The 23,448-nt window shown below is 40.8% G+C and overlaps 1 protein-coding gene across 3 annotated transcripts in view; it reads right to left on the reverse strand.

The window, feature by feature from the left end:
• Positions 1-23,448, reverse strand: part of drp2 (dystrophin related protein 2) — a 101,267-nt gene that overhangs the window by 65,206 nt on the left and 12,613 nt on the right. For all 3 annotated transcript variants that reach the window (XM_088391925.1, XM_088391846.1, XM_088392004.1), the window contains exon 2: positions 5,932-6,114. The gene's annotated coding sequence lies outside the window, so the exon portion shown is untranslated. The remainder of the gene's footprint in view (positions 1-5,931; positions 6,115-23,448) is intronic.

Genomic DNA, 23,448 nt, shown 5'->3' on the forward strand with positions numbered 1-23,448 from the left:
GAATCCACGAGCTATCTGTGAGTAACTCAGTGGCTGAGTTTTCTAACGTCTTCAACGTTTCAATAATGTAAAGGAAAAGTTTCAAGTTAAAGTGAGCAGAGGGCTCTTAAGTCACCAGTTAGGTCCTGAGACTTCTCAACAGACTCAACTTGACTTTAACGTAGGTTTGAATGAGACAACTTTACAATTTGTTTTGCTGTTTATGAGCGAAAATCTGCATTTCCAAAATATGCAGCTAAAAAAAAAAAAGTTAGTTTGTATTGGGCGCACAAACATTGCAGTGTGATGTGGAGTTCAGAGGCCACCTCATGAAACAAATATCATGCGTGGCACTCTGAAGATTACTTCTATAATTGGATTCAAGGATTAGGTTTTTGATCAAATCAGGAAATATATCAAATAAAAGGCAACTACCAATTTGTATTTTATTCATCACTACAAAAACCACAGGCGGGCAAGCTATGTTCACTTAAAAGTCGAGCTAAAAGATAGCTTGTCAAACATGAAATAAGTCTGTTCCTATTAACTCAAAATACTGAAACATTTCTAACGTTTCTGGAAAATGAATCAGTTGCAAGTAGAGCCCTATCCTATTAACGTGCGTGCATGAACTAATCAATCCTGTCTTCTAAAACAACCTGAAAAATTCAGTTGTCATGCATTTGGTGCCCTGAGAAACGTTTTAAATGAATCCAGAAGCAAGCTAAAAACTAACCAACTAAACAAAGCTAACTACTAACCACAATTCCACGATGCCGTTGTTTTGTGTCATACAACCACAACAAGTTGCTCTGGCTGGATTTAACAACATGCCCTTTTTCCAGCACACAAATGACCTTCTCCAGCAAATTGCTAGAAAGGCCTGCATCCACCACTACATGCAAGCGGGGATTAAATTCTCACTAATGAAGGGCACTCCAGTCGCCCTATGACGACTAACAGATACCAAGCAAGCATTGCTGCCGAGTATTGCGCTGCCTAGTTTTGTCGCTGAAAGGTGTTAAGCCCGCTGAAGCTGTCTACAGAATGTTAAGTGCGAGCTGACTGAAGCTGCGCTGACAGTGTGTACACAAGCGCTGAAGGCGCACACGCAGTTCAAACAAACATATTTGCACATGTGCTGTAAAGACGGCAGCCAGATCAATAACCGTGTTGCTGAGGCTAACGACGCCACGGGGTGACAGCGCTGCGCGTGCATCCGCATCAAGCCGATACATTCTCATGGCCTCATCTAGTCGGAAAAAAAAAAGGGCGCTATCAACGGCATGTGTCAAGGCTGGATGTCAGAGGTTCCCAACCACATTCATGACAGGTCATCAAGTGTGCCCCTGCAAAAGAGCCAATTAAGCGAATAATTGTATCGACTGTGACGCTGTAGGAATCAGGAAAAACAGTACAAGATCCAAACTGGGCAAAATTAGCCCCAAAGAGGCGCATTTCGTTAGCACATGATGATCTACCCATCCATCCATCCATCTCAGCAACAACAAGCTTTTATCACTGATCTTTTTCGGGTCACTTTGGGGAACGCCAAATCATTTCGGGTTAAAAGAAAATACTGGAATGTTAAATTCCACCTGAACAGTAAGTACCTTTCCAGCACAGCTTTGAAAGTACATCTCATCTAAAAGAACTGCAAATGCATCTAAGAGTCAAGTCAGTTTCGAAGAGACATGCCTTGCTTTTTAGTAAGGTTCTCATGAGAGATGACCTCGACTCCACATGCTCGAGCTGCTCGTGTGACTTGTCCCACTCCTACACAATGACAGTACTTATGCATAAATGATTGTCACATTTCCTTGCCGTGGCCTTCGGTGACACACCGGAGACATGCTCTTTATTTATGCATAAGTGATGTCCACATCTATCTAAGTGTTCCGCACTTTAACATAAATCACTCGCTTTCACTCCAGTGCGTTACATTACATGTGTTTGTAAACCGCGCTATATGCAAAATGTCGTTCATTTGCTCCATACTCCATGAATAATGCATCTTAGAAAACATTCTTCAAATCTAATCTGGCTGTCTTGGACATAGTGTACTTGGAAATGTTTATTTTAAGCATTGTAGAGAGTTCTAGCGCAATGCTTGCTGTCAGTTGCTTACTAGTTAGATAAGCACCAAAACAGAATTCAACCGTGACGTTTTGAATTTTTAAAGCAGTCACTGACACGTTTGAACTCATAAAAGCACACTTGCCCCGATTAAAACACACTTTTTAAAGTGTTCTTTACCACTTGTTCTCACATCGTTTTGAGGAAACGAAAAGAACACCCGCCGCTCACGCAGTTTTTCAAATAAGAGGCAACGTGTGCTTGGCTTTAAGATGTTCGTTTTAACACATACGGAACAGCAACACATACAATCATAGCATACAACAATACTCACAGGTTTTCTCCCAGCTCAGCCGGAACAACTGCTTGTATGCTTTGAGATATGAATGTGAGCACACTCTTAACTCAAAACAATGATCTTTCTCCACCGAAATATATGGAAATGTCATGAATCTGTTTCAGCACCCCTCCAATTAATCTTACATTATTGTATGTAATATGTTTTTAGTTTAGAATAATAATAGTAGCAATAATTATCTTGTACATTCTAAAACTATGACACAACAGTTTCTGAAAAAAATTGTGCATGATGATAAATTCATTGCGGAGGCTTCTCGAGTCCAAATTGAAGACGAGTTTCCTGCTTACTGTAAGTGACTGAGTTGAGTTCACAGCTGCTCGTATTTTCTTGTAACCCAAAGCAAAATATTGTCCAGACGAGAATTCGTATCTACAAAACTCACCCGGTCACTTGTATCTCAAGCCACCACTGTCAAAAAGATTGCTGTGAAATTTCATCAAAAAGCCCATTGACCAACACTTTTGAGATTTTATTGTTGCCATCTTATTAGTTTAACTGCATATGCCCAGCTTCTACATTTTCTGTTGCTCATTTGTTTTTGGTGAAAGTGTGCACTCCGGCCAATTGGCCTCATTAGGGCACAAAGCAAGCCTCTGATCTGAAGCTGTCCTCTCCCTCAGCACACTGCTCTGTAATAGAAATACCACAATCCTAATTAATTGAAAAACAGGTATTTCTACAGGCAGAGTCAAAGTGTGTGCGTGTGTTTGGTGTAGAGGGGGTAATATCTTTAGCCTGAGAAGAAATGTAATTTGGACGTGGCGACGGGGAAATGCACCGAGGGCAAGCGGAGCGAGCATCTGTCTCCAATGAAGGAAATGTCAGCTCCTGTTAATCTTATGTGAGAGCTTGCCTGCTGACTTGGATGGAATATTACACCAGCAGCGCGCACACACTGTACATTTACATACGCTGTAGCGTACACGAATGCGGCACCTTCTACACGCCACCAGCCTCCATTCTCTCTCCATCACACCAATGACCCACGCTTCGCAAACCCGGCTCGGTATGAATTCTTGTTTCCTCAAATGAGAACATTGAGATGCAGCAAATAAAGCAGCAGCCTTGCTTCCCACACATGCACGCTCACTCACTCACTCACTCACTCACTCACTCACTCACTCACTCACTCACTCACTGAGCGGCCACTTATTTACCGTATTTTCCGCACTATAAGGTGCACCTAAAAACTTCCAATTTTCTCAAAAGCCAACCGTGCGCCTTATAATCTGGTGCGCCTTATATATGGACCAATATTGAGCCATTACAGCAGGCGTGTCCAATGTCCGGCCCGCGGGCCAAATGTATATATCTTATATATAGACAAAGTTTTAAAATGGGCCATTCATTGAAGATGCGCCTTATAATCCGATGTGCCTTATATATGGACAAAGTTTTAAAATGGGCCATTCATTGAAGCTGCACCTTATAAACTGGTGTGCCTTATAGTGCGGAAAATACGGTACATTTCACATCATACTGAGGCTTTTAGATAATTGTTTCTTTCACATCATAACACATATCATGCATGGGTGAGTAATAACTACATTTCATAGAACCCACAGTCAAGGTTTCATGAAAGGTCGTCAGGGTTGCCCGCTGATGACGGGCAGGCAGGCAGATGTAAGGAGAGATCTAGTACATGCTAAGCAAAAAGGGCAATAAATGGAGACAGAAGATGACACAAGACTGCCGCAGCCAGGCTTAACTGCCGCAAAAGCCTCGCTGGACAAAGAGAGGCGGTAAGCGGACCAGGAGCTTTTAAATAAGTGAGGAGCCATAACCAGAAGTTAGTGAGATGAGAGAGTAGAAATTGCGGAGTAGAAAAATGGATCCCAAGGGTTAACGTGGTGGGCGGGTGACACTATGACGCACTCGGGGACATTCAGTTGGGTGAGATAGGCTGAGCTTATGCGAAGCACAAAAAGCCTTATCTTGACTTCTGATTTACGAACCTAGGCTCTGTAGCCAAGCTTGTAACATATTGTACTCATAAAACATAATAGATGAATTGAAATGTGATTAATCTGTTCCAACAACCCCCCATCCTAAAAAAAAAAAAAAAAAAAAAAAAAAGATTTAATGTCCGTAAGTCTTGAAAAATCATTCATAATGTTCATATTGGCTGGCAGTCTTGAAAACGTCTGTTAAGCCAAGTTGCAATAAATTAGCTTAGTTTTGTTGACAAGGATTTGAAACAAATTTATTCTTTTCAGGAATGAAATCCAATTTCTTGCTGTTCAACAGGCCTGCCATTGTTTAAAATTGTTCTTGAATGATGAACCATCACTTTTGAGCAGATTAATAGATTAATTGAGAGCATAATCGGTAGACTAGTCAATTGTAAAAATATTTGAATGGCAAAATCTCAACAGGTAGGTCTTCACTTTACTGTTAAATTTCAGTGACAAAGCTGTTTTAAATACTGAGCGGCATGTTGATAGTGAATGCAAGTAGCGAATCAACTGAATGAAAAACAATGCGGCAGCAGCCGGTGGGAAAATAACAGAAAGGAGGAAAGCAAATCTCCCGTGCAGCTAAAATAAAGAGTCAAGCCTCCTCCGATGTCTGGGAGCCAGACGGCGTTTTAGCGGGCTCTCTTGTGTGCGGTAGCTGAGGCGAAGTAATGTTCCCTCGTGCCACACCGCTTGGATGAGTGAGTGAGCGCCGCTAATTTCTTTGCCCACGGTGAGCTCAACAGAAGCCCGTGCGCCGACACTACTCGCTCTATCGCCGCCAGCTCAATCCGGATCAACCCACTGCCAGCTCTCACCTTTTGCGACCTTCCCAAAGCTCCTTGCTCATCCCTCGTTTCCGCTCAGTGATGGCCTGCCCTCATTCTCAAGCCTCAAAAAATTGAGACAGCCAGGCAGGCAGGCTTGGTGGGAGTTTACTACTTTTACTCTTGCTCGCCCACAAAAGTAGATAGATTTGAACTGGAGCGTAACTTTCCATTTCCAGAGCTCACGTGCACCGGCGCACTACTTTTGTGGACCCCCTATTGTACTGGTTGACTCTTTTAAATACACAAATTCTCCACAATATTTGGCAAAGCGGTTGAGAATTGCTGTTGTAACAATTGTCTCTATAATATAAGGACATCCGATGTGATGTCAGCCATATCAACATTAAATCAGTGTTACCCCCCGGCCCCTGTTGCTTGGGGATTTCTTTTTCAACCCTTCTCTTTCTTCGCCTGACTGAGACCGAAATGCCGACTTTGACACAGTTGAGTAGATGGCACCTTGAGCCAAAGTAGAGGTCCAGACAATATGCTTAGAAAACACAACTGCTTTGATATAAAAAATACAAGACACCCTGCGAGCCTTCTGGCTTCTCTGTTTGTTTGTCTGAGTGTGATGCATTCATGCTCAGCTGGAGAAAATGTATCTTTTCCATGACAAATAGAATGCATGCCTACAAGTACACACACATACATGAACGCACACACACACACACGAGTAACACCGGATTAGCAAGTCTAAAGAGCGGAGCGGTCCGTGTTTGATAGTTACCCAGCGGTGAAGACGTGACTGAAGTGGCTGCAGGATCGGAGCCTCCCTGGAATCCAGCCAACGCTTCTTTGGCTGCGCTGCACAAGGGGGAGGAGGGGCGCGGGAGGCCTGGATGCGGAGTAATGGTGACAGCAGCGGCGGTGGCGACTTAAGAATTCTGCTCTCCGGTTTAGCGGGCAACACCTAGAGAGGAAAAAGGCGGAAAGGGAGTCAGAAATTGACTTTGGAGAACCAAGGCATGTGATAAATAGGTTGAAAAAAGGCACATTTAACAGCTGTCTTTTGGAGTCCACACTGCCACCGTAAGGGTGAATAAATCGCCGTGACATGCAGCTCAAAGTAAAGGTTTAGCTGAGCAGAATGGACAGAGCCCAGCAGCCATGCTAAAACTTGGCTTTGCAGGCTATTTATTGTCAGCGGAGAGCACTCTGTGACCTGGAAAATGAAAGTACAGGAAGGGCAGCGGATACTGGTCAGAGGAGCAACATTAGGAGGAGAATTCCAATGAGATACCTCGCTACTTTCCAAAGGACTCCTGTATTCAAGCATGCCAGAAATACATAAAGTGTTGTAACACCGCACAAAGCCAGGAGACAAAATACTAAGATGGAATTGAAATTTCCCGATATGGCATTGTATATGCACGAATAGTTTATAGAAAATGACTCTTGCTAATGATTGCTGTGTTCCTCAGGGAAGCCTTCTCGCCCCCATTTCGATTCAACCTCATTAGCTGACAGTTGATAGTTTACCAAAATTGTGCCAATTTAAAAAAACTTCACACTGATCGATGCAGAAATTTGTTTGATGGAGTGCCATGAGATTTTGGAATGAAAAATATAGGCAAAATTGGCAAAATGATGTGCCAAAAGTCAGAGCTTGGCGTGTTAAACTAATATTTGAAAAATTTCACGTTCGATTGTTTAATCACTGTTTGTACCAAGTAAAACAATTTACAAGTCATTTTAAACCAGTAAACTGGCTCATACATTAACTGGTTGCACATCAGGAAATATAGAAAACCAACATTCATTCAAACTCATATTCTAATTTATGAATAATTACGCATCTTCAATTTTGTTGCAATGCCTTTTTGCTGAAAAAAAAAAATGGACCCAAGTTTGTGGCTGTCTGGGACACAAGCCAGTTAGGAAGCCATTACATTGGGCTGAAGTGATAAAAATGCACATTAAGAAAGGGTGGTTGTTTTTTCACTTTTGTTAACATTAAAACCGTTTCTAAATCTTTGCTCTTAATTACTCAGTGAATAATTCATGGCTCTTAATAACAAAATGCGCCACACGCATGAGGTTTTTATCTACAGAGGAGGTCCTGCGTTAAATCAGCGCCATCCAGCATTTCTTAGAATGCATTTTATTCTCTTTGGCTAGAGAAGTGCACTATTTTATTTTCACGGTCAGTCCAATGCAGGTTTTACCATGTCAATAAACACATGACATCCTAATCAGGATTTTTTTTTTTCCTTAACAATCAGTCTCTTTGGCAAGCTTGTCAACTCACATTCATGTATTTAAAGTGTCATTATTTCCTGCTCGTTGTGGCTGAGACGGACAGAAGAAAAATATATAGAACACTCCCTTTGAGTTCAAAACAGATATGAAAGTTTAATACCAAACTAGCACTGAGCTCCAGTAGAGAAAAGAATGAGCTGAACTATTTTCACAAGTAGCATTCATAATTCACATGATAGTTTTATTTCAGAGGAAATATTTTATGTCGCTGCCACTGTTTGTGAGTGAATGTGTGTTTACACAGCAGTGAATGACAGACTAGTTCATGGCTTTAATGGGACCCATATGCTAAGTTTATGTGTGATGTCCCCCCAGGGTACGCAAGTGAAAATCACGACAAGATAGCTCAGAGGCGACGCAGTGAGTGACACATTTCATTGGCCGGGACGACAGCTGAGATGCAGCTCCTTCACACCATCCACTCAATAGACAACATCCTTCTATTTGCGGGAAAAACGTATTCGTTAGAAACTGATAATCTATGCTCATCACAGATTTTCATTTAGGGACACCAGCGGGAGGCATACTGTGAGGGCATTTTTTTTTTCTTTAGAAAGAGTAGAGACAGCATTCAGACTACTGAAAGGTTTTGATTAACCATAAAATATGCACAGAAATAATCCAGATGCTCAAATGTCTCGACCCAAAACGGATCTACAAAACGCATTTTTTTTTTATCATTACATTTCAGTCATTTCTCTGGAACGAGCGCTCGCTCATGTTCGGGAGAGTTCCCGCACGGAAAGAAAAAAAACAAGGCAATATATAAAAGACAGTTTTTATACAAATACTATCTGGAGCATCTGGAGTAAAAAGCAAGTAAAGCTTTTGTTACTTTATGTTAAAAAATCTGCTTCATCCAAGTGCGACGTCACAATTCAGTTAAATAAATCCTACTCACCTAGAAATTGATATAATCAGCTAGGTTGAAGGAACGGTACCGTCATGCAGAAATACTCATGTTCACTACGTGTGAATCCACTTATTGATATTTTATTTACTGGGGAAAAGTCATCTATACAATCTAGTCGTTAACTCAAGCCTCCTTTTTATTCCCACTGAGCATCTTTAAAGCAACACAGAAGAATTCAATCAGCTTGTGTTTACATGGATGACACTTAAAGTTGTCAAATCACGTCTCTCCAAGATGGAAGATGAGGACATCTCATTGCCCTGAGCAATTTCCCAGCATCCTCCCCACCAGCGGTGAAGAGCTGCGAGAGTTTAGTCACAAAGCCTGCCCGAGTCACTTGTCAATTGAAATAGGACAACATTCTCAAGTACACTTGTCGCACAAGCGTGCCATTCATCATCCGCAGCGTTAACCCTCCCGTGTCACGTTCACGCCGGCCCGATAATGAAGCATTTCGTCATCGGGAGTGAGCACGCGCTCATTCAGAAAAGACTCCCTGCAATGTTCCAACCGGCATGACATAGCATCTGATGGATGGCAAGCCTTAAAGTGAGGAGAGGCGGGCCCACTTAATTGAATCAAACCAAATGGAAAGACAGCAAGATTAAAAATTGGCTTGGTGGTCACCAGAAAGGGCAACAAGGAGAAAAGGTCGCCCACACACCCGGATAATTAAGGAATGTTTGCTTTGAAGGTGCGAGAGGTTGTTTTACTTGCGAGCAGAGGAGAATTTTAAGTGTCATTCCCTCTCCAACGCACCTTTAGAGCTCTCACGGCACACCGGTTGGGAATCACTGGATACAATCAGTCTTCATTAGATGCAACATAATTACTCAACGATTAGCTTGGATCTCACACGGGCTTTTCTAATAAAGCCTATAGCGTGACATATTGCTCACAAGCCATTATCGTGGCTAAAAATCATTCATTTCAACTCACAGCAGGAGCCAACATTTTTTATTCCAGATGACAAAGACATCGCTGACAATAAGTGCAAGCAGGGAAATGGGCTCAGGGAGAAATAAGTCATGATGAATCAAAGATCAAATGACTGACAGATGAATGATTCACACGATGAGAGTTTGGTGCGGGAGTGCAGTCTGGGTCCAACTATTACCGTTAGGTCGGAGTGGGTATTGACAAGTGAGCAATTGGAACGCCAGAACTTCTCCTACGTTCTGTTCGCTGATAAATGTGTAGCCTAAAAGTTATACAGCAAAGTAAGTCCATGTGGTTAGCACGTAAAAAGATGTAGCGAGGCGAAGACTAATGACTTAGAGATGCTGTAGTTGGACAGTGGTTAGCCGTGATAGTTAGCTGAGCATCCCCTTGGTAGTTCCTGAGAATGCAGATAAGCAAGACACGAGTCCATGCATTTCAGCCACACATGCTGGAAGCCATTTTCACACCGAAGCCAGTAGAACCTGCTTCTTCCTGATATTTGCAGTTCGTTGCGTTCTGATGTGGATCTGGGTAGTTTTTCATCGGGTGGAGAGCAGTGTATTGTTTTTCTACTCAGCTCAACTCAATAACTGTCGCTATACTCAGAGGGGACTGCAAATAAAGTTGGTACAAAGAGTATAACCAGGCGCAACGCTTCACACAGTGTGGCGTTCTTTCCGAGTTTGGCTTAAACAAAGCTGTCACATCAATCAGCACATTTTCCCTGCTAGTTGCGGAAGAACCGGACCAATTTGCTGAGCACACAATGTCCAGCAGCCTGCTGCGCTTTAAACTTACTGGGAATTCTCAGTGCAACTAGAAAATGATGGCTGGAGAAAACCCAACGCAAATCGCTTGTAAAGCTACAGGAAAAATATCAATTATTCTATTGTGCTTGTCCTCAACTAGTATAATTTGCAAACAATCTACACCTGACTTTTATATCAATGCAGTTATGCACGGAGAAGTTTTGCTTAGCTTGTCATGAAATGTGTTCTTCCGTATGTGCACTATAAAGGAGAAGTCGGTGAAATAAATAATACAGGCAAACGAAGCCTTGTGCAGCACTGAAGCTTTCATCCAACTGCTTCAAAAAGCTGCGAGCAAACCTCAATTGTCATTACAATGAATTGTGATGTTTTTGTTTTTTGCCGTCTCGCAACATTGTTTGTTTGCATGGGAATATTCACTGAAATATGTCAAAAACACTATTGTTAGACCTTGTGTGTTCAATTCATCTCACATTACTATGGTTAATATGTGATTAATAGTGTTGCATAAAATAAAGTTAATGGAATTAGAGATATTAGAGATACAATGTTAGGAATTGTTATATTATGTTCAAAAGATATGGCAGTGATTATGTGCTTATGAATGCAGGGGTGATGTGGACTTTATTCATTTTTCTCCCAGTAATGTAGAAATCCTCAATTAAATTTGTAATTTCATTCAAATTTATTAGACTCATAATAAACATTTCCGCCAATGTTAGGTTATCACTGCAGTTCTAAATGAAACTAGATTCAGGAGGAAAAAAATGCAACAATAAATGTGGCCATAACGCCAAAACTGAATTGGAGTGCAATAAAAACTTAATGGAATGGGGAGAAAAAACAATCTGTGAATTACTGTAGTAACACGTTTCACTACATGCAGGCATATTATGTGTGATATCTTACTGTACAGGTCTTTTGATTCAATGCAGCAATTTCAAACAACCTCGAACCAGCGAGGCTTCACACATCATTGATGTCATGAACCCAGAATGACTCACGCCTCCATGTACGCTTCATAAATTACTTCCTGGATTTCTTGTAACACATTTTTCGAAAACCTCGTCGCAAGTATTGCAAGACATGGCCTGTTTGACTCCTATTTTAAGGGTGTTTGTATTTAAATCAGTTAAACGTTTAGGAATTACAAGACTTGATGCATGTGCTGACCACTTGGTTGCACAGGGAGCAAAAGTAACTCGATAATTGCCTCAGTGGGCATGTATGCTGCCGAGGGAATCGGTTCTCTTGTATTTATTGCTGATGTGACCAAAGCAGCAGAATGGTTGCTTAAATGTTTTTAGGTGATATTATCTGCTTATATTGAGCCAAATGCTTCAGAACTTCATCATGCAGATGGAAAATGACGTAGCGAAACTATGAAAATGTTGGTTGCACTTCAATTGTATCAACTTCAGGTCATGATTATTGGCACGCCAAAAAATTAAGAAATTATAGAGGGGGAATCAAGCTACAACACTACCTGCCTTAAATGCGCAGTTAGGACCGCTTTTAGTAGACGTTAATTGTGGAAAATAGATCTAATTATTTCTTTTTGGGTGGAAAGATCTCTCAAAAAGGTTTCTTAACTAAAGGTATTCAAAGAATGATTCCCCGATTGTCACGCAAACACACTGAGACAGCAATGATGGAAGTGTAACTTTATTATCACAATTTAGCCACTTATTTTTTTACTATTTTAGTGTCTTTTTCCATCAGATTCACAGCAAACTTTTAGACCACTAGGCATTGTCAAGGAGAAATACTGATGAACTGCTAATTTATAAAAGCATCCCTTTTATAACAGGCTGGAATAAGTGAAGCCTGGTCAAGTCCAGACTAGTTTTGGCTCTGACAAGAAGTCAGCCCTGAGGCACTGATGGATTGCTGCACTTTTTATCACGGAGGGCTGCGATGTGAATCAGAATTACAACCCACGCCGTGATTAAAGCAGCAGCACCAGCAAATAGTTTTTCCCGGCGAACTGCACGAATGAGTTTGGTTTAATGTTTGACGTGATCTTCCCTAAAAAATGCACAATCGCAACGTCGGCGTAGAGGAAGATACTATCTGACATGGGCTTGAGATGATACAAGCTTGTGTGTTGCACGTGTACGAGCTTGCTCTGTTTTGATGGCAGTCGACGCTCACATTATGCGGTCTGAAAACAGATTTGATATTCAATTATACAAGCAGAAAACTTTTTAGTTCCTCAACGCCACGGATGCTATAGGATGGCGGCATACTGTTACAAGAAGCTCTTCAAATCCTTTCAATGTCTTAATTCAACATAGAGACTGAGATGTTATGCTACTGATGATTACAACCCTAGGATAACATTATAAAACACAAATCATATCCTTGGCTGAGTTAAAACAAACAAAAAAGTAAGACCCACAATCCCTAAACAAACTCGATATAGCACATTTGAACTGTTATTTAATTGCTTGTTTGTGTGGGGGGGCAAGAGCTAATGTGCTTACAGACAGAATTAAGTGTTTGTTTTTGGTGAGCATTACAAGGTGCAATCACATACTGTGCTATCCAAATTATTCATCGGCGCTCGCGTCTCTCCAAGAAGTGCGGCAACGAAAAGAAATCTATTTGAAAGCAGGCAATGAACTACTGTGACCCCCCTCGCCCTGCTCCATCCCCACGCAGCATCCTGGTTCCACAAGACAAGCTTCATTACCGGGGAAGATAACGTCGACACTCTGGAGAGCAGTCGTGGCGTGAGCGTCTGATTACACGCAGGCTTCACGCGTGGAAAGCAAAAGAAGTCAAAGTTCAGGGGAAAACATTGCACCCTGTCGTCGTATTCCCAGCGGCAAGTCAGCGCGTGTAGTGACCCACTTTTAGGGTGTCGTTTCTTTCTCACTTTGTTCCTCTGAGGAAAGGGCCCTCAACATTTTGGGACTGAAGGGAGAATTATTTTTGGCAAAACACTTGAAATAGCATACTGCAGTTCGGTGATATGAGCTTATTTTGGGGCGAGGGTCCTGCGTCATGTTAAGCACACACCCCTCAACTGCTAAGCCGAACCCAACCAAACCTCATCACTACAAAAAAGCATTTTTGGAATTATATTTTTTCATCAAAGAAGCAGCACCAAATAAACCAAAGTACACATGGTTTGTGTGTAGAGCCATTAAATGTTTACAATGTCCCACCCCGTAATCTAGCCATCAATTTAATATAACTTCATGTGTAGCCTTTCATTTACACAGAAATAAAAATTATTTTACAGAAGTTATGATAAATTTGTCATTTTAAGAGGAAGGAAAAAAACACCTGCAATATAATGGGAATAAAGTCAGGACAAAATATTTACTGATCCAAATTTAAAATAAGGACAAATTCAATTCAATTACCTAAGAAAGACTACTTTGTTTGGAATCTGGTTCCACCGGGGTCATTCACACAAATTTAATAGTGTTAGCATCAAATTCTACTAGCCAAATGATGTTGTCATGACCAAATCCAATCAAAAGTCTCAATGAGGCCTCTTCACTCCAGATCAAAGTGTTATTGCTGACGTTTTTGCAGTAGATTGTTTGGGAAAATTGCACTTGATGACTTCCTTTCTGGCTGAGAATCTTCTCTCTGTTCCATCTCCCACTCTTCCCTTTGTCAGCTTGTGCAAGAAGTTGCCCAGAGGCGGTGTTGGTGTTATCAGCTCGCTGCATCCCCATCGCTCCATTAGCAATCACTCAGGTCCCGCCTTTGTTTTGTAATCTTTATATCCCTTTATTTTGAAAGGAGCAAAATATGGCCAGCAGAGGAAGTTGTAAAAACTGTAGTTGAGCAGATTGATGTGGCACCTAACAACCATTCATTGGAAAACATATCACTCACTATCGAGAGAACCTCAAAAATCTTGCAGTGGCTCTAAAAAGTCTACACACCCGTATTGTTTTTTTTTTTTTTTGTGATAAATTATTACAAAGCTTTTATAACAATATGAGAATATAAGAACAACTCAAATAGATCTATATTTTTGAGTAGGAATATAAATAAAAGTAATTTTATTGCTCTTGTATTGCATGATGTTTGTGATGCTGTAATTTAAACACATAAAACATTTTATACCGACATCCTCATTTAAATTTGGAATACTGTTTTGTAATAATATACGACTTTCACCCGGGTAATGTGACCATGATAGGTCGGCGGCCTTTATCTCGTCAACCGTGCCAAAAAGCCATTAGACGTAACATTGGCTTTTTTGAAGGTGTTTTGAAAAGGTGTGATCCGTTAGATCAATGGTGAGGTCACTGCTTTTGTGTGAGGTGGCGCGTATAGGTCAGTGTCAAAGCAGCGGTCACGCACTCTTAAAAAGTGCTATCTGTCTTTCTAATCATTCGAAGATACACAGCTTTGATGGGCTTTTTGTTGACGTCGGGACAGATTGCAATCTGTATGGTTGATTGCTCACAACACACTGTAGCCTGGGAGCCATTTCAAGTGGAATGGTTGCCATCAAAACAAAAGTAATACACCGTTTTATTTCACAAATATCATGTGAGTGCGGAGCGTGTAAAATAGAAAAAATAGCATTCTTGCTGTCCGCATCGACTTTATAGAATTTTTCAACGCTCCCCTGCAGCACACATCAAACCACAATGCTGCAATGAGAAATATTCAACATGCCGCATGTTGGATATTAACTCCATGTGTCTGTGTACAATCAATCAAAACAACAAGACGCCAACGCACCCACTGCAGTGATTAAAGGGATTACGATTTATGCAGTAAAAAAAGGATAGATATTCCACAGAGCCACATAGCTGCGAGTTTAAAGACGACACAGAGGAAACATTCTCCACTCTGCACAACTCAATAAGCAATAAAAATGCACTAAGCAGTTTTATCTATTTAGATCAGTGTTACTCAACCTTTATTGAGCCAAAGCAAATGTTTTACAGTAGAACCATCTCAAGGTTTAGCAAACATCTCAAGGTACGTCATCAAATTAAAATGTCACAAAAAGTATATAAACTGCACAAGTTAAATTCATTCTGCCACCACACTTGTAAAAAAATGCTCATATTGCAAATTGTCAGCTACTGGACTAAATAGAGGTGCAATCAATCAATTCTAGCAACCCAACCGCCCCCCCCCCAAAAAAAGCTACCTGGGGTCAGTATAATATAGACATACAGGACAAACCATTCCCCAATTAGCTGCAGTAAGTAGTAACATTAGTCATTTTGTACAAAGGGAAAACGATATATGAATGCTTATTTTGTCTGTCTACATGTGTTGCTCAAACATTTGTGTTCAAGTATCCGTTGCTTAAAGGATTCTGCAATTGTCAGTGTTCATCATTGTAAATTCGTTCTTTGGTGTTTTGCGATGCGTGTTGGCATTAAGCAGATTTGGGTGGTTGTTATAAATTCATGACGTTTGCAATGCATGTTAGCATTAAGCTGTGGTTGTTAGAAATATTATACGGCATGTGCTATTCTTTGTTTTTTGTTTGACATCAAACTTTCATTGGTAGATGCGATAAACATCTTGAAGCCTCTTTTTTGGAAAAACTAAAAGTGAAGTGTGAAATACCTGCCTGAGCTTCGTTATTTTATATTAGCCTCGTCCTCCCGATATATGTAATAAAATGGTGGGACATGTTGGACGAATGGTGCAGCGAGTGTAACCTCGTCCTGCAAATAGTGTAATCCAACTGCAAAATAAAGTGGGGCATCTGTGTAGCGGACACAAATAGGTATTTGTTTTTTTGTTGTTCAATACAAGGGGAAAAACAAAAACATATTTAAACCAGAAAAACTGACTTCTGGTTTTTCTCATAAATTATGAGAATAGATAAATGAACCATTGCAATCAGGTTCAAATATTTAATACTTTAGCTATTTTAATGTAATGCAGCATGAACTGGCTTTGCTAATGTCATTCATAGATTTATACTGTGAAGTCAGAAGTTGGGGTGGTAGATGTGACATAGTGTACATAAAGTGTCATTAAATTCAAGTCAGTTCATTTACTAAAGCAGTTTTTGTAGCTGCCAAAATAAGAAAAGCACAGTTTTGCACAGATTTATTTGTATGTACCCTTGTTATGTTTATAGGGTGAGATGCCGGCTAACCTTGTGCTAACTGCGTGAACTGCTGCCAAGGAGCTGATGTCTCGGGCTACGACAAATCACCAAGTTATCTCCCTGCTACACCTGCACCTCTTCCTTTCACCATTGGGTCCTTGACATCCCAGAGTTCAGTGGGGAACACGAGGCTAAAACGTGTGAGTTATGTTGACATTTTCAGAAGAATATCACGTACGTTCTCACTCGAGAGACTGTCCTTTTATTTGCCCCAATGATATTAGGTGAGACAAAACAAAGAAAAGCAAATGTAAGAAAGCTATTGCTTTTCAGACTGTTGATCGATTGGATTGCAATGAAGAAGTTGGTGGGAAAATTACGGCCCGGGGTTCACCTACGGCTCTCTGCGTTCTTAAACTCAGCCTGACAGCTAATAATTTACATTAACAACAGTCGTGTGATATTTGTTGCATTCCCATAAAAAATATCAATTTTTTTCTTTTGATTTTGGTCTTAATGCATTATGTTGCACCATTAATCTGCATATTTAAATAGTGTATGTCTGGATGACATACAGTGCATATCAAAAGTCTACACTCTGATGGCAGATTTTATGTAAATTATTTCTAAAATATTTAAACTGAATTGAAAAAAATTCTGAGATCATGTCTTGCAGAAGTGTGCACACCCGAGAGCGAGAAGACTGTGAATCAGGTCACTGGAATTTTGTTGTGCAAATCGAGAAGAAAACATCTTTGTCTCTTTCCGTGGTTTCGGGAATATGAACTGTCCTTGTCGATCTTCATATCCTTTATTCACTTTCTAACCTCTTTATGATGCTGTGCTTTGAACTTTATGACGCTGACGCATTGAAAAAGCAGAACAAATCAAAATCACCGCTCATCACAGCCTGATGTGAGCAGACAGCCAGTGTCCTTAAAGTAAAATAAATAAATGAAAATTCAAATATATTGAGCAAGCAAAGATTTAAAGACTTGACAACTCACAAGAAAAGGTCTGATAATGTAAGCTTAGCATGAATACTCGGTAATGGAAAAAGAATCTGTGGGCGAAACAGCCATAAAGCTCGCTAATTAAAATGATCTATGTTTTATGTGGAAAGCAAAGTGTCTTTATGAAGAGCCATCCATCAGACAGACTAGAGAGCACAATGACAGGTCATGTGATGGCACGCTAATTTTTTTCTGGGGGGGAGGTGGGAGAGAGAGAGAGACCCACCTTCCCTTGATGGACCTGTCAAGGTTCATAAATTTCAAGGAAAGGAAAAAGGGACGACTTGGTCAGGCGCAAATGATTGTCTTGTCACTGCAGTGGCCAAAGTGAAATACAACATATTAAAAGATGAAATAATTAAAATTGTACAATTAGATTTGGTCGTCATCAGACCCTCTTCCATTTTCATTACAGTACATGTTGTAAAAAATTGTAAAATTGGATTCATTTGCTCAATGTAAGTACAGCCAATAAATAGTAATATACAAAAGAATATACACTCCCCAAATGTATTGGGAGAGTGAGGCTTGATAGTAGGTAGTTCAAAAAAGTACAAGTAAAGAGTGTCTGTGTCTTCGCTGTGATTTAGGGGGGATACGTTGCAGACCCACATTTCAAAAATCCACAATCCAGAAAACCATTGAATTTGAATAGTTTTACATCTCCCACCCACTTTGATATTTCAATTTGTGAAAAACAAACCCAATACTTAGCACACTTCTTAAAGTATGCTTTAGCACCCGTTCTCAATCTCACACTATTAAGAATTTTCCAAAACAAAATGAGCCACTGAGTAAACCAATATTTAAACGCAAATGGTGCAACAACACATAGAATACTTCTAGGAATATATTCTTTACCCTCTTAAGAATTACATAACTTGACAGATGTAAGAACTAATTATGTCCGTATTATTATACTGCGCCCTGGTGATTTTATAAAGGTACAAAACTGTGAACTGCTATTTGAATTATTTAAAATATGTGGCATATCATTGGGGGGGCTGCAATAGATTACTGAAATTTCCATTCACTTCAATGAATAAATGTGATTTGAAATATGACCATCAAGTCGTGGAATAAATCAAACGTGAGTTAAGGCGCCACTTTAGATCAGCATTTAATAATACATTTTGAAAGAAATGTAATGCAACCGCACGACTAACACCACCATGTCACATAATTCGAGCTGACATGTCAGATTTATGACACAATGTATTCTGGGAGCAGCAGAAGAAGACAAACGGGGGGAAAGTGGCACTTCTCGGAGTCAAAATGAATAATGAATACAATGCAAGAATCTATTTGTAACCCAAAATATTATTTGCGGGCAGTGATAGCGCTCCATAATTTCATTATAGTTAATAAATATCGTGGTAAGTGGCGCCAATTACTCATCCACTCATCTGTGCTTATTTTTTCAGATTAAGAGTCATTATTAGTGAGACTGGCAGCTTTATTATGCGAACGATAATCTCAGTGGGAGCGCAGGTTTTGTTTTGTCTACATCAGACGGATGTGTACAAGTAGGGGATGTTATATATTGGATGCATTCAAGTAATCAAATCAGCTTTAAAATCAATAACAAGCCATGAGAGGAATATTGATCTTTTCGTCTGTGCTCTGTGACATTTATTTATACTGAATGTCAAAGCGCTCTCCCGAACCCGGGCTGGATTTTACTGAATTGGGATGAATCATTAGTTAATGGCAAATGGTAATATAAGCGTCACATTGAACATGACAAATGGCTGACCCGAGGCCTTCTATGTAAATGTCACACTTGAGAGCCAAGCGGGGTTGTCAGTGAAAATTCCTGACGGACGCAAGGCGCCAAAGTGCCCCTCCGTGATGCAAAGGCCCATTGAGATTCCATCACAGGGACTCGTCTCGCTTTTGAAATCACCAATAGGCTGCGAGTAAAGTGCAAATGGTTTGAAATTACACAGCCGCCAGCCTTCCGCCCGCCATTTAAGTGCAGCCTGCGCAGCAACATTCTTCCACCAGTGCTTTCTCCCAAAGACATCCAAGAACGCCGACAATTTCGTCTTTAGAAGAAGGGATCAGATTTTTGGTCCCAATTTTGCAACAAAAATATTCAACTGTGAAAAGACTACTTATTAGAAGGGAGATGAGTCTCACAGCTCACCTTTATGGGGGTTTTTTTTGCTCTTGTGACCTTCACAATGCGAGCCCAAGTTTAATGTCATTTTCAGTTGACAGCAGAGGGCAGTATAAGGCCCAAATAGCGGCCCCCTAGGATGGATGAAGATTCGTTAGATTATTGATGAGGAGAGCAGTGGAAGCCTATGAACCAAGCCCGCTTATTTACCGCCTTGGTCCCATTTGGCAATATCAGACGCCTCCGTTGGCCCCTTGGGGACACGCTGCCCTTCTCTGCACCACGCTCGCATTCAAGCGCTATTCGCAGCCATTAAGCCACCAAGGTCAGCACTTCGCTTACATTTTCACAGCTTTGGGCAGCTTGCTCTTTTTTCCTTCTGTTTTTGGAGAGTTTCTGAAGTGCTCATTAGCTAAGGCAGGGGTGTCCAAAATGTTTGTCCCGAAAGCCATATCCAGAAATATCGTAGAACACAGGTGCCACTTGGGAATTCTTCACCTTGTATTTATTTCACATGCTAAAACCTGTCAAAGAATTTTTGTGTATACTTTCTTTATTCTATTTCAGTTCAGGTATCATTTGGAAAGTCGTAAGGCCATCAGTATTTGACGCGAAAAAAAAATCTGGATTTCAGTGTGGTTTTATTGCGGCACACCCAAGAATAGATCCACCCCTACACTGAGCGGCAGCTGATCAGATATCTAGAACCAAAACAGGATCAAGCTCTTCTAAACTGAACAGAAAGTGGAGCAAATCTACCCCATTTCTGATATTTGCTTCCCAAACTGAATTATTTGTATTCAATCAGGCATTATGAACAGAAATTGCTACTATTTCAATTGCAAATAACTCTCTTGTATTTTTACAAATCTTAAAGACATCTTAAAAAACACACACACATTGACATTATCATTATTATTAGCAAAAATATTAGTTTACGAGAAGAAGCAGTACACACATGGATGCAAAATAAGAAGATGAATTATTCTCCTGCCTTCAGAGTGAAGGAAGAAAAGACAACACATTTTAGGCTGATCCTGAAATTTTACCTGCAAGACAAATATCCCTAACTTTTTGTGGGTAGGGTATGTGTGAATGAGCTTCAGCAGTCACAGAGTAAACAAATGAAGGAGGATGCGCTTGGGTGTGATTGGCTGAATGAAGCGACTAGGATCGAGTCGACTTTGTTCACCCACGTCGACATTAATGGCAAACATTCATTTCAGCGAGCTCTCACGAGCACTTCGGGCTTGAAGAATAACACAAGAAGGGGAACAAATTACTTTTGAGTTCTTCGGAGCATTCCCCATACGGGGACGGGGGCCGCCTCTGCCTTTAATTAAATCCCCACCCAAATGTATTTAAAATCGTGCTCACTACATCTAGTTTAAAAAAAGAAATTCATCAATTTTTCTTGCCTCCTACACGCCGCAATTTAATTGCATTCAGCATTTCACCCTGACGTGAACTATAGATGACTGCGGATGCAGTATGCTTGTACTAGTATGTACAGTATATGCTATGAGCAGCGTAACTCCACCGTTTGCAGGACTTCCCAAACTTTTGTCTTTGCAGAAAATGTTATGCATGAGTGTCAGAATTGACTATAAACAAATGGGGGGGGTGGGCATTGTTTTACTGTTTTACAAAAAGTGAAAAGGATGTTCCCATCAATTAGTTCTCGATTAGTTTGCAAGCCTACCATATTTTCCAGACTATAAGGCGCACCGGACTATAAGGCGTACCTTCAATGAATGGCCCATTTTAAAACGTTGTCCTTATATAAGGCCCACCGGACTATAAGGCGCACCATTAATGCATCGTGTCATCTTTTTAATCCAAATCAAATCATTCTCCATTTTATCTTTTTTATTTCAACTTCAGACGCAACAAATTACTTTATAACCACAAAATAATGATCCATAGTCTGTTTGATTCATGGTCTTCAGCGGGCCACTTATGATTGATTTCATGACACAATGCTTCGGGCCAGTTTAAATGTAGGAATTCGGTCCATATATAAGGCGCACCGGACTATAAGGCGCACTGTCGGCTTTTGAGAAAATTTCAGGTTTTTAGGTGCACCTTATAGTCCGGAAAATACGGTACTGTGTTTTCTGTCGTGTCGTTGATATGGACCCATGTCAGTCGTCTCTCATGGGCCCCTACTTGCTACCACACAGCAGCATCTCGCATGGGGTCATATGTAGGCGATTCCCAATACAATGTTGTTGTGGTTGTCTAAAGCAATCTTTATGCCCCTTTTTTCGGCGGCACACCACACTAATCATAATTTATTGCAAATGTATTTGTGGACTACCATAATCTAACTTGCCCAGGACGGCGGTTTGATAACCACTGACGTACTGTATCCAGGTAGCAGTGAGCAAAAGGAAAAAGAGCCATTGCGAAGATAACAGCCACCCACAGGAGGAGACCCGAGTCTCTCTATCTCGCTGCTCCTAAGCAACTTGCTTTCCAATTTCCAGCCTCTTGGCATCCTGGGAATGCTCGCTCGCACGCTCTCTCTCCACTCTCTGTTGGGTGTCTCCTTGGCTGCTCGCCCTCATTGTATCGAGTGGAGCTTTGAGGACTAGCCAGGAGAAATCAATAACCATGTGATGCTGTCGCCAATCATCCGCGATCCACTTTGACGGAAAGACTGGCTTTATTCTTGTGTGGAGACGGCCGTTTTTATCAGCGACTGTTGACGAAAGTTAACGATCATTGAATTTTGATTCATTGCAGAGTATTCTCAACTACTGGTTGCTGTTAGTTGAAATCAGTGTGACACCAAACCAAACCAAACCAAAGTGTGTTTACAGGTGTAAATGTTGGAGGAACAGTTTGCAGCCCCTTTGAGCAGCAGGGTGGGCTGCTGCTGCTCCAATGTCCATGTCAGCTCCAATTAGTCAGCCTGGCCCCAGGCTCATTACTCACAGTCCTGTGGGGGCTCACATTAGGTACATTCTACAAAGATCTCAGCGAGGATTGGGAATGCTCCATAACTTGCATAAGGACAAACTTATCCGTCTCTTTACTGTAGCCTCGGCATCGCATCAGTATGCTGAACTGAATGTTGCGAACTTGATGCGACAAAGTTTTGGACATGATTTGCACGTTAAAAGACCAATTTTTTTTATTTTTTTGGGGAGGTCAATGACAAACAAAGTCAGCAATAAAATACATGTTTTTTTAAAAAAAAAAAAAGTTCTTTTCCCCAAAGCCTCTTCCAGAAAATGAGTTACTAGAGCAAGAGAAGAGAGGAAAGTCAAAGAAGTCAACAAGTTAGCACGACGTGTCTCAGGCGATGTGGCTCAATATTCTGTCATACGAAAAAAGTCTTTGATTTTGCAGCTTCTGTCTTCCAGCGTATTCAGCAGGAATATAAAATACCTGAAATATAACAGAAGCCCCTCTTGATGAGCTCACGCCATCTGCCACGAGTTAGAACTCACAAGCAATTTAATATGACCAATCGACCAATCTCCTCCTGTCAAGTTGAATGAGGCGATCGACCTTTTGAAACGAGACGTTCAAAATTGTTTCAAGAAAAAAAAATGGGTGCGTGACTTCCTATATTGTTTGATAACCTGTTACGTATGAGACAACATAAAATCCAGTCGAAAAATCGCAATTTTGGATGGTGAAATGCAGAAGTCTTAAAGGCACGTCGTTATTTTTAGCCTATACAGTAAGACATCCTTTTATTTCGTCTAGAAATGTGAACTTTCTTTCCGCCTTCATGTGATGTTTCTGATGGATCTTAATACAGGCTGGCAGGAAAGAGTCACATGCCTCCTGGTGAGAAGCCTTCCCCGCTTCCAAAGCCTTGTGGGATGTCAGCCGCCCCCCGAAAAAAAAAAAGTTTCATTTTAATTCAGACGCTTCCTGCCACGGCGCGAGCTGTGTAATTACCACATGAGGAACCGATGCGGCGCACTACACGTTTAAAAAGTCAATTACTGCACTTTCAATGCATAGCCCTGCTGGAGCTTTAACAAGATTTAAACAGAAAACCTAAAAAAATTGAGAAGGAAGTTTGAATATGGAAGTGTGCCAACCCAATATAGGAGACAAAATGTGGTGGGTTTTTTTTTTTTTGAGAATCCTTGGTTGACTATAGAATGAATCATTTCATTAGGCTGAGAGGCGGAAAAAAGTCTA

This window comes from Syngnathus floridae, chromosome 1, assembly GCF_059516105.1.
Source record: "Syngnathus floridae isolate MCC-2025c chromosome 1, RoL_Sflo_1.0, whole genome shotgun sequence".
Classification (NCBI taxonomy): domain Eukaryota; kingdom Metazoa; phylum Chordata; class Actinopteri; order Syngnathiformes; family Syngnathidae; genus Syngnathus; species Syngnathus floridae.